The following is a 10,271-nucleotide window of genomic DNA, read 5'->3' as shown; positions in this document are numbered from 1 at the left end:
GAAACAAATGTGAACAAGAATAATGGGACAAAAAGTGGTTGTATGGTAGTTGAATGACAACTGAGTGAAATGAAGAAAAAGAAATAAACTTATTGTTTAAGTAAGGTTAATAATTTCTATGGTGAATTCATTATAAAAACTAAGAATATTCTAATCTACTGAAAGGTTATAAGTACAACTGCAACTTGCTCCTGAAGCAGTTGACTCTTGGTTCAAAATTATTATTTGCATGGCTTATACGATCACAAAAATGGACTTGGAGTTAAGACTAAGTTCAACCTTTGGATCAATCCCTTTTGTTGATACCCATATCTTAGGCTTAAGTTGGAGACAAAGAGGTGAAAATGTAGCATGTAGCTGTAAATATAATTACAACAAATAGGTTTGAGAAAATGGAAAAGAGGATATTTAAGAATAAAATGGATGATTTGTGCCTATGGTAGAAGATATGAAGGGGGGACTGGGAGAGTATGGTAAGAACAGGGAATAAATACAGCATGTGGTTGTATTAAGGAAAAAATTTAGTGGGAAAGAAAAAAAGATGATGCATAAGGTGATCAAGTAGAAAAAAAAGAGGGAAAGTGAGCAAGAACTTTGTGGAGAGTGTTATTCTGCTGGGAAGTAAAAACAGTGAGAGAAGTTGATGACCAAATGGACCTCAAAATACCACAAACAGAGATGCTGTCTGAATTGATTGCAGTCATAGGTCAATGGAGTGAGTATTTTGAAGATATATTGATTGTGGAAGAGTGGAAAGGGTGAAAGTAGGCTTGAGAATATCTGTTGAAATGACAGTTGAGGACTTACAAGGGGTAATCAAGAAGCTGAAGAATGAAAAGCCAAGGGTTGACTGGACTGTAAGTGACAAACCGTGGCTGACCACAGTTTGTAATTTAAGCTTAAATGAGGGAAAAGGTTCCGGAGGATAGGGTTTAAGCAATAATTGTTACATTGTATCAAAGATGATAGAGGTGTCTATGAGAAGTACAAGAGCATAACATTACTTAGTATACTAGGTAAGGTGTATGGTAGTACGTACCTTAACTGGTAAAGTATGACCCGTGACTGAAGGAGATGATAGGACACTTATGAGTTTAAAAGAGAAAAAAGTTGTGTCATAACCTTGTGAGGAAAGTATGTTGTATAAATAGAACAAGAATAAGCTTATGATACTAATGACTAAGAGGCAAGGTGAAGGGTGTTAAGGATAGATGGTGTAGAAGATAAGCAGTTGAGAGTGATTAATTTTTCTTATGGTAGAAATCAATTATATGTTACAATATGTAGGTGGGAGAGTGACTATACTTAGCAATAATAGCAAACCTGAGGTAAGGGCTACTTATGTCTCCATGGCTGTTAAATGTCTTTCTTTATGGAGCGGTGCTAAAATTCAGAGAAAGGACAGCAGATATAGTAAGTCGTATAGGTAGTGTGGAACTGTTGATTTTAGCAGACGATGCCATCACTTCAGAAGGCCTAGAAAGTTTGCTGGAGAAGAATGTAGCGAGTAAACATAGGCAAGAGTAACTGAGGGTAAATGGAAACCAGGAAGATGGAGCTATACATGCTATAATGGACAGAAAAAATGAAAACGGTTGATTCATACTGGTATTCTTGAGTAACAATTGTGAATGACGGCAGTATGGAAGAGGTAAGTCACAGAATATGAGATACAAGAAAACTAGCAGAGTGTATGCAAAAGACCGGATTGAGACTTGGAAGAGTCCATGGAAGAAACGGCTGGAATGTATGACGGTACTATTCAGCGAACTCTCTTTTACGAAAAAGAAAGTGGATGATGAACATGAATGAAAGAAAAAGTCTGAAACTGTTGGGGTGAACTGTAGTGCAGTATATGAGGACTAAGAGAAATCTAAAGTGAGAAATTTAAAGCTATAGAGGAAAAAAGTGAAAAAAGGTTATGTGAAGGAATAGATCAACAGCGTTTTGAAATATTCTGGTCATGTGAAAAGAATGGAAGACGAGAGGCTTTTGAATAAGTTGAAATTTAAAAAATTCAGGACAGAGCAGGAGAGGAGGAACTACAAACTGTTACACAGATGAAGTGGAGGAAAGGAAGTACTGGATAAGAAGTGTGATAATGTCCAGGAAGTACGTTCAAGAATGAGGTGAATGGCACATTGGGTAGCAGGGTTACACATGATTCTGATGATGAGTCTTCAGTGTAGCTGTAGGCAATTGTGGACGTTTTCTATACAGAGATCAATCATGATTCATCGAAAAGAAAGTAAGTGACTATTGTGCTGTTTTATTACTCAGGCTTCATCCCTTACTAGGGATTATATATATATATATATATATATATATATATATATATATATATATATATATATATATATATATATATATATATATATATATATATATATATATAATTTGTGTGTGTGTACGCACTTATGATGTATCCTAATTAGCTTTAGATGCGAAACACGATTCCTCCAAATCATAGCAAAAACTTCAAGTTATCGTGTTCCACATTTTGTCTTTTGTTATTTAGGTGAATAAAAAATGGTAAATGCCAAGAAACCATATATTTTGGATATATTGTATCATGATGAACTTATTATTATTTACTGCGTTGTTGTCTTCACTAATATAGTAAAATGTGGCGATAAAAAATTTGATACTGTATCAGTCTGATACAGTTTACAGAAGAATAATGAATGAGATGAGGTATTTCAATGGCAATAAATAAATGCGACGATGCTGATGCGAACACGCGAAGTATTTAATGCAATGGTAAATGGAATCCAAAGTCACTCTCGATGAAATGACGAAGAGCGAGATGAGATCAGAGAGAAAAATGAATGGATGAGTCAGGTACACGTTCATTGCTTCTCTCTCTGGGTGGCAGGTCAGAAAAGTCAAAGTTCAAAAGGTAGAGTTCGATCAAAGAGAAACTAGGCCAGAATTTCAAAAGAGGGAACTGAGAAAAAAAAAGGAAAGGAAACGGTCCGGTCTCGCTGGGATTCGGCACAGAGCCACACCCATAAGAGGGCGCTTGAGGGTCAAACAGACACCCGAGAGAATCAGCATCTCCGAGTCTCTCACTCCCTCGTCGGTGGGACGGTTTAACAGATATGCATGTTAACGAAGTGCTCCTTATTCTTGAAAATTGGTCCCCAGGCATCTTGCTCTTTGCTGTTACTGCCTTTTATCTTCTTGGGTTTGGCACCCGTGGAGGAGGTCTCACCTCCCACGCCGTAGGTCTCCATGTCCAGGGTCTTAAAGACTGACTTCCTGTTGAAGTAAACAAAAGATGTGTCAAAGTTAGGCTGATTCTCAAACCATCTTTTATTCTAAATATATCAGCAATACTCTTGAGAGACAAGGCTACTTCCATAAGTTTTTTGTTCATCAAAAAATGTGATTAAAATAATCGTTTCTCACCTCGCCTGGGGATCAACTTCGCAAGAAGCAGTGGTGCTGCTGCTGTATCCACATTCGTACACCATCTTGACGATCTGGTTAGTGTCTTCTAAACAATCAAGGAAACGAAAACGGGGAACTGATTCGGTAGTCCGTTGAAGAAATCAAAATGTTCTTGAGGCGAAAGGGTACGTATCCTGAAAGAAGACGAAATTCACATAAATCCAAGGCCGCAAAAACCGGATAAATCCAGTATTCCACAAAAGCTATACGATGAAAAAAAGAAAAAAAAAGGAAGGTCACAACGGTATATAGGAAGTGTTGTCCCGTAGGATGAGAAACTCACCTTAAATGATTCTGTACCGAAGGGTAAGTACAGCAAGTTCGAGTTTGTTGCCGCAATTAGCAAGTCGACTTCCTCTTGCGCTCACTGTGGTAACGTTCAACCTGAAAAGGTTATACAAATTTACTTAGGGTAATATCTTACGTAAAGGAAGTTTACAACAATTCCATATTACTGATAATTAATTAATTCTATGCAAAAAAAATGACAATATCAAAATAAAAATAAAACAGGATAACGTGATCGTTAAAAGAATTCTTAGCCATGACAGAGAAACAAAAAAGAAAAAAAGGAAAAAAAAGAAAGAAGAAAAATAAATATAATATATATATATATATATATATATATATATATATATATATATATATATATATATATATATATATATATATATATAAAGGAGGAGAGAAAAGTCAAACTGACCTTCAAACTCTGAATGACTGAAGCATAATAGTACAACTACAGTCTGCAAGCCAAAGCCAATTCTTACCTTCTTATAAGTCCAAATGGCACAGAGAACATAGATTCTATTTCTCAGATGGCATTCAAGCGAAGAATCTTCACCTCAAAGCTTTCTTTTCTTTCAGAATAAAAAACGTTTCGAAGTATGAGTTAATTTGAGACTTCCTTCTTCCCGGTATTGCTGTCGGGCTGATACTGCTCATCCCTGGTCCAAGCGGAGCCCTTTTATGCTGCCACCCGCCCGTCGACTACGTGCATAAGAGCAGGCTCGTCGGTCCAGAACGCGGGAGCTTTGGGTACCCAGAAGCAATTCCAGATGGCCGCGATGACGCGCGCACAAAAACCAGGAAAGTCGCTCAACTCGAGTTCAGTTTCACACTGTTATCATTACTCTTTGAAGATAACTTATAACTACAAATAAAGCAAACTAAAGAGAACAATACTTTAACGCTGTTTTCCTAAGACGATCTCCCAAGCTATATGATGAAACACTAAAATGGCTGGAAATACCTGGCTTACCCAAGAGTAAACAGGTTCTTTCATTGGCGTAAGTTTGATGACGTCCGAACAGTTGCATTGCCTTAAGACGTGGGTGGAAAGACAATGGGGGCAGAGTCCCTCTACCCCCAACTAACTTTTTTCTTTCGAATAGATCGTAGCACGTGCCCAACACATGATTAATTCGGGTATGTCACCTTGCAGCAAACATTTCAAGTCGCAACTGGAGCAAGAATGTCTGATTTTTTTTTTTTTTTTTTAACTTGAGGCAGTTATTATGAAAGGTATTGCAATGATCACTTTTCGTGGGAAATGCCACTTTCCAAACACTTTGCAAAGTGGCATATCCCCACGAAACGTGACAACTGCAATATCTTCCACAAAACTTCTGCATTTGGTACTCGGTTGCAGAGGACCCTGACACTGCTGCTGCCTCAAAGCTGCAAAGCAAACCATCAGACGCCCGAGAGTACAAAGGATTATTTGCAGTAGTTTTGTCGTTGCACCATCGGATAAAGTCAAAACCTTACTACTAATACAATATAAAAAGTAATTTCGAGGAATATTTATACAAAATGTACTCACAGATGATAGACAGAGAGGCAGATATAGAGATAGACAGACAGCCGAGAGAGAGAGAAAGAGAGAGAGAGAGAGAGAGAGTGCGAAATTCTCTTCTAACAAAAGCGTCTATTCAAGTTTTATTCTCAAATAGAAAATAATTACTGGGTTTGGAATTTCAAAGATTTCTAAATATATAATCAAGTGTCTCATAAAAAATAAAAACTAAGCTGACGGAACTGTGGAAATAGAGCAATAAAAACTATATAAGATAGAAAAATAACGGATATTAGCAGAAAATAAAGACATTAACATATATCTCTTCCCGGTATACCAGTGTTATTTAGCGCACGATTCATCAACATTCTTTGATGTAATGCACAGTCTATTCTTTTGAATAGCATTTGGTTTAACCATTGTAACATATATATTGTTTTCAGACCAAAATACGGATGATATTGAAATGATGTGGTCTCTGTTGCTTTGCACCCAATGAATAATAATGATAGATTAAATGACATTCAAAAGGAAAAGTAGTCCTACTTAGAAAACGATGAGATGACCACCTAATGACGTGACAGGAGCCACGTCAGCGGGCAACCCGACTGTGACGTCATGAGGAGCGATCGCGTCAAGTCAGACAACGTTTATACAGTCGGACGGCGCCGCTGCATACGTGAGGGCCCGCATGCAGGAAACCTGCACTGTTTGTAAACTTGGTAACGCAACGGGGGTACCGTGTTCATTATTACGTACAGCATTACGTCCAAACTTTTGATCTGATTTTATTGTTTTTTGGACGTTATGCCGAGAGAAACTGAACCCTACGTACTCCGCGTCTTAAGATGTTATTTATATGGACTATGATTCTACAATGCTAAAGATATTTGTTTAATTGGTCAGTGATTCGACCGTATCAATAAAATTTTATTTAAATGGAAAATGATTCGACCATACCAGTTGGTTTTTGTCTACATGGACTAAGGTTCAACTGTGCCTATTAGATTTTTGTTTATATACATTATGATTCGATTGTGCCAAATTGACTTTGTTTGAATGGACAATCATTCGACCGGTATCAATTAAATTTCGTGTAATAATAATAATAATAATAATAATAATAATAATAATAATAATAATGACATATGACATATGACAATACACAAAGCACTACACCCAAGAGCAAATACGGACAGACTATACATAACACGAAAGGAAGGAGGGAGAGGACTACTCAGTATAGAGGACTGCGTCAACATCGAAAACAGAGCACTGGGGCAATATCTGAAAACCAGTGAAGACGAGTGGCTAAAGAGTGCATGGGAAGAAGGACTAATAAAAGCAGACGAAAGAACCCAGAAATATACAGAGACAGGAAAGACAGAAAGAACAGAGGAGACTGGCACAACAAACCAATGCACGGACAATACATGAGACAGACTAAAGAACTAGCCGCGATGACAATTGGCAATGGCTACAGAGGGAGAGCTAAAGAAGGAAACTGAAGGAATGATAACAGCGGCACAAGATCAGGCCCTAAGAACCAGATATGTTCAAAGTACGATAGACGGAAAATAAACATCTCTCCCATATGTAGGAAGTGCAATACGAAAAGTGAAAACCATAAACCACATAGCAAAGTGAATGCCCGGCACTTGACAGAACCAGTACAAAAAGAGGCATGATTCAGTAGCAAAAGCCCTCCACTGGAGCCTGTGCAAGAAACATCAGCTACCTTGCAGTAATAAGTGGTACGAGCACCAACCTGAAGGAGTGATAGAAAACGATCACGCAAAGATCCTCTGGGGACTATGGTTATCAGAACGGATAGGGTGATACGTGCAAACAGACCAGACGTGACGTTGATTGACAAGGTCAAGAAGAAAAGTATCACTCATTGATGTCGCAATACCATGGGACACCAGAGTTGAAGAGAAAGAGAGGGAAAAAAAATTGGATAAGTATCAAGATCTGAAATAGAAATAAGAAGGATATGGATAGCCAGTGGAAAATCGTACCCATAATCATAGGAGCACTAGGCACGATCCCAAGATCCTTGAAAAGGAATCTAGAAAAACTAGAGGCTGAAGTAGCTCCGGTCCTCATGCAGAGAGTGTGATCCTAGAACGGCACACATAGTAAGAAGAGTGATGGACTCCTAAGGAGGCAGGATGCAACCCGGAACCCCACACATAAATACCACCACCCAGTCGAATTGGAGGACTGTGATAGAGCAAAAAAAAAAAAAAAAAAAAAAAAAAAAAAAAAATAATATAATAGGGAGAAAGTGACCCATGAACGTAAATTGTTGTATGCTTCTCTGTCATAACATTTACATCATGAACTATTTACACATATTGTGCTAAGCTTACGACAGCTCTTGTTATTATCTTCAGTTCCTTGTGTTGTAGTTTGAGATTAAATTGGCGTTATGTCTTGCTTATAGAGCTGCCGGTAAAACATAAAACGGATTTTCTTCACACTTTGTAACGTCGATTCCAATCTTGATCCACATCACGAACAAGTTTTCTGCTTTTCATTAATTTTTTCGTATTATCCTGATTTATAATAAAAGGCCAGATGCAGGAAGGATATAAAGCACTTTCATTTGCCGATGATATCCGGGAAGTCCCAAGTATGATCATTATTATTACTTAAAAAAACGAAGAACTATCACGTTCCAGTTGAAGAAGAGCTACTGAGTAAATTGATAATAGATGAAGAAGAGCTGCTGAGTAAAATCTGTTTTACCGGCAGCTCTATAAGCAAGAGCCCGTGCTGGCATAACGCCAATTTAATCTCAAACTACAACACAAGGAACTGAAGATAATAACAAGAGCTGTCGTAAGCTTAGCATAATATGTGTAAATAGTTCATGAGTAGAAATGTTCATATGACAGAAAGAAAATAGAACCACAATTTAACGTTCATGGGACTTTCTCACCATTATATTATTATTATTATTATTTTTTTTCTCTATCACAGTCCTCCAATTCGACTGGGTGGTATTTATAGTGTGGGGTTCCGGATTGCATCCTGCCTCCTTAGGAGTCCATCACTTTTCTTACTATGTGCGCCGTTTCTAGGATCACACTCTTCTGCATGAGTCCTGGAGCTACTTCAGCCTCTAGTTTTTCTAGATTCCTTTTCAGGGATCTTGGGATCGTGCCTAATGCTCCTATGATTGTGGGTACGATTTCCACTGGCATATCCCATATCCTTCTTATTTCTTTTTTCATTATTATTATTATTATTATTTTTTTTTTTTTTTTTTTTTTTTTTTTTGCTCTATCACAGTCCTCCAATTCGACTGGGTGGTATTTATAGTGTGGGGTTCCGGGTTGCATCCTGCCTCCTTAGGAGTCCATCACTTTTCTTACTATGTGTGCCGTTTCTAGGATCACACTCTTCTGCATGAGGCCCGGAGCTACTTCAGCCTCTAGTTTTTCCAGATTCCTTTTCAGGGATCTTGGGATCGTGCCTAGTGCTCCTATGATTATGGGTACGATTTCCACTGGCATATCCCATATCCTTCTTATTTCTATTTTCAGATCTTGATACTTATCCATTTTTTCCCTCTCTTTCTCTTCAACTCTGGTGTCCCATGGTATTGCGACATCAATGAGTGATACTTTCTTCTTGACTTTGTCAATCAACGTCACGTCTGGTCTGTTTGCACGTATCACCCTATCCGTTCTGATACCATAGTCCCAGAGGATCTTTGCCTGATCGTTTTCTATCACTCCTTCAGGTTGGTGCTCGTACCACTTATTACTGCAAGGTAGCTGATGTTTCTTGCACAGGCTCCAGTGGAGGGCTTTTGCCACTGAATCATGCCTCTTTTTGTACTGGTTCTGTGCAAGTGCCGGGCATTCACTTGCTATGTGGTTATGGTTTCATTTTTCGTATTGCACTTCCTACATATGGGAGAGATGTTATTTCCGTCTATCATACTTTGAACATATCTGGTTCTTAGGGCCTGATCTTGTGCCGCTGTTATCATTCCTTCAGTTTCCTTCTTTAGCTCTCCCCTTTGTAGCCATTGCCAATTGTCATCGCGGCTGGCTAGTTCTTTAGTCTGTCTCATGTATTGTCCGTGCATTGGTTTGTTGTCCATTCCTCTGTTCTTTCTGTCTTTCTCCTGTCTCTGTATATTTCGGTGGGTCTTCGTCTACTTTATTAGTCCTTCTTCCCATGCACTCTTTAGCCACTCGTCTTCACTGGTTTTCAGATATTGCCCCAGTGCTCTGTTTTCGATGTCGACGCAGTCCTCTATACTTAGTAGTCCTCTCCCTCCTTCCTTTCGTGTTATGTATAGTCTGTCCGTATTTGCTCTTGTGTGTAGTGCTTTGTGTATTGTCATTTGTTTCCTGGTTTTCTGATCTATGCTGCGGAGTTCTGCCTTCGTCCATTCCACTATTCCTGCGCTGTATCTGATTACTGGCATGCCCATGTGTTTATGGCTTTTATCATATTTCCGGCGTGAGTTTTGACTTGAGTATCGCCTTGAGTCTCTGCATATATTCTTTCTGATCGTGTCCTTCATCTCTTGGTGTTTTATATCTCCTTCCTTCCATTATTCCCAGGTATTTGTATCCTGTCTCATCTATGTGTTTGATGTTGCTCCCATCTGGTAGCTTATCCCTTCAGTTCTCGTTACTTTGCCTTTTTTGTATGTTGACTAAGGCGCATTTTTCTATTCCAAAACTACCATCCTGATGTCCCCCAGATACAATCCTTACAGTCTGGATTAGGGTATCTATTTCCTTGATGCTCTTACCATAACAGCTTGATGTCGTCCATGAACATCAGAGGTGTTGATTTTGTTGCCTCTTTTCTTGAGTTGGTACCCGGCATCCATCTTCTGTAGTACTTTGTCATGGGAATCATGGCTACTACGAAGAGTAGTGGGACAGTGAGTCGCCCTGGAAGATCCCTCTCCTGATATTAACCTCTGCTAGTCTTTTTCCAGAGCTTGTAAGTATTGTATTCCAGTTGCGCATTGTATTTTTGAGGA

The 10,271-nt window shown here is 38.6% G+C and overlaps 1 long non-coding RNA gene across 1 annotated transcript; it reads right to left on the bottom strand.

The window, feature by feature from the left end:
* Positions 1 to 2,535: 2,535 nt before the first annotated feature.
* LOC135201377 (uncharacterized) lies at positions 2,536 to 4,412 on the bottom strand. Its single transcript, XR_010311521.1, has 4 exons — positions 4,224 to 4,412; positions 3,737 to 3,837; positions 3,412 to 3,587; positions 2,536 to 3,261 (listed from the first exon to the last, which is right to left on the bottom strand). It is a non-coding gene; the product is annotated as an uncharacterized LOC135201377 (long non-coding RNA).
* Between the last annotated feature and the right edge of the window lie 5,859 nt (positions 4,413 to 10,271).

This window comes from Macrobrachium nipponense, chromosome 28, assembly GCF_015104395.2.
Source record: "Macrobrachium nipponense isolate FS-2020 chromosome 28, ASM1510439v2, whole genome shotgun sequence".
NCBI classification, from domain to species: Eukaryota; Metazoa; Arthropoda; class Malacostraca; order Decapoda; family Palaemonidae; genus Macrobrachium; species Macrobrachium nipponense.
This window is presented reverse-complemented; position numbering and strand designations above follow the sequence as displayed.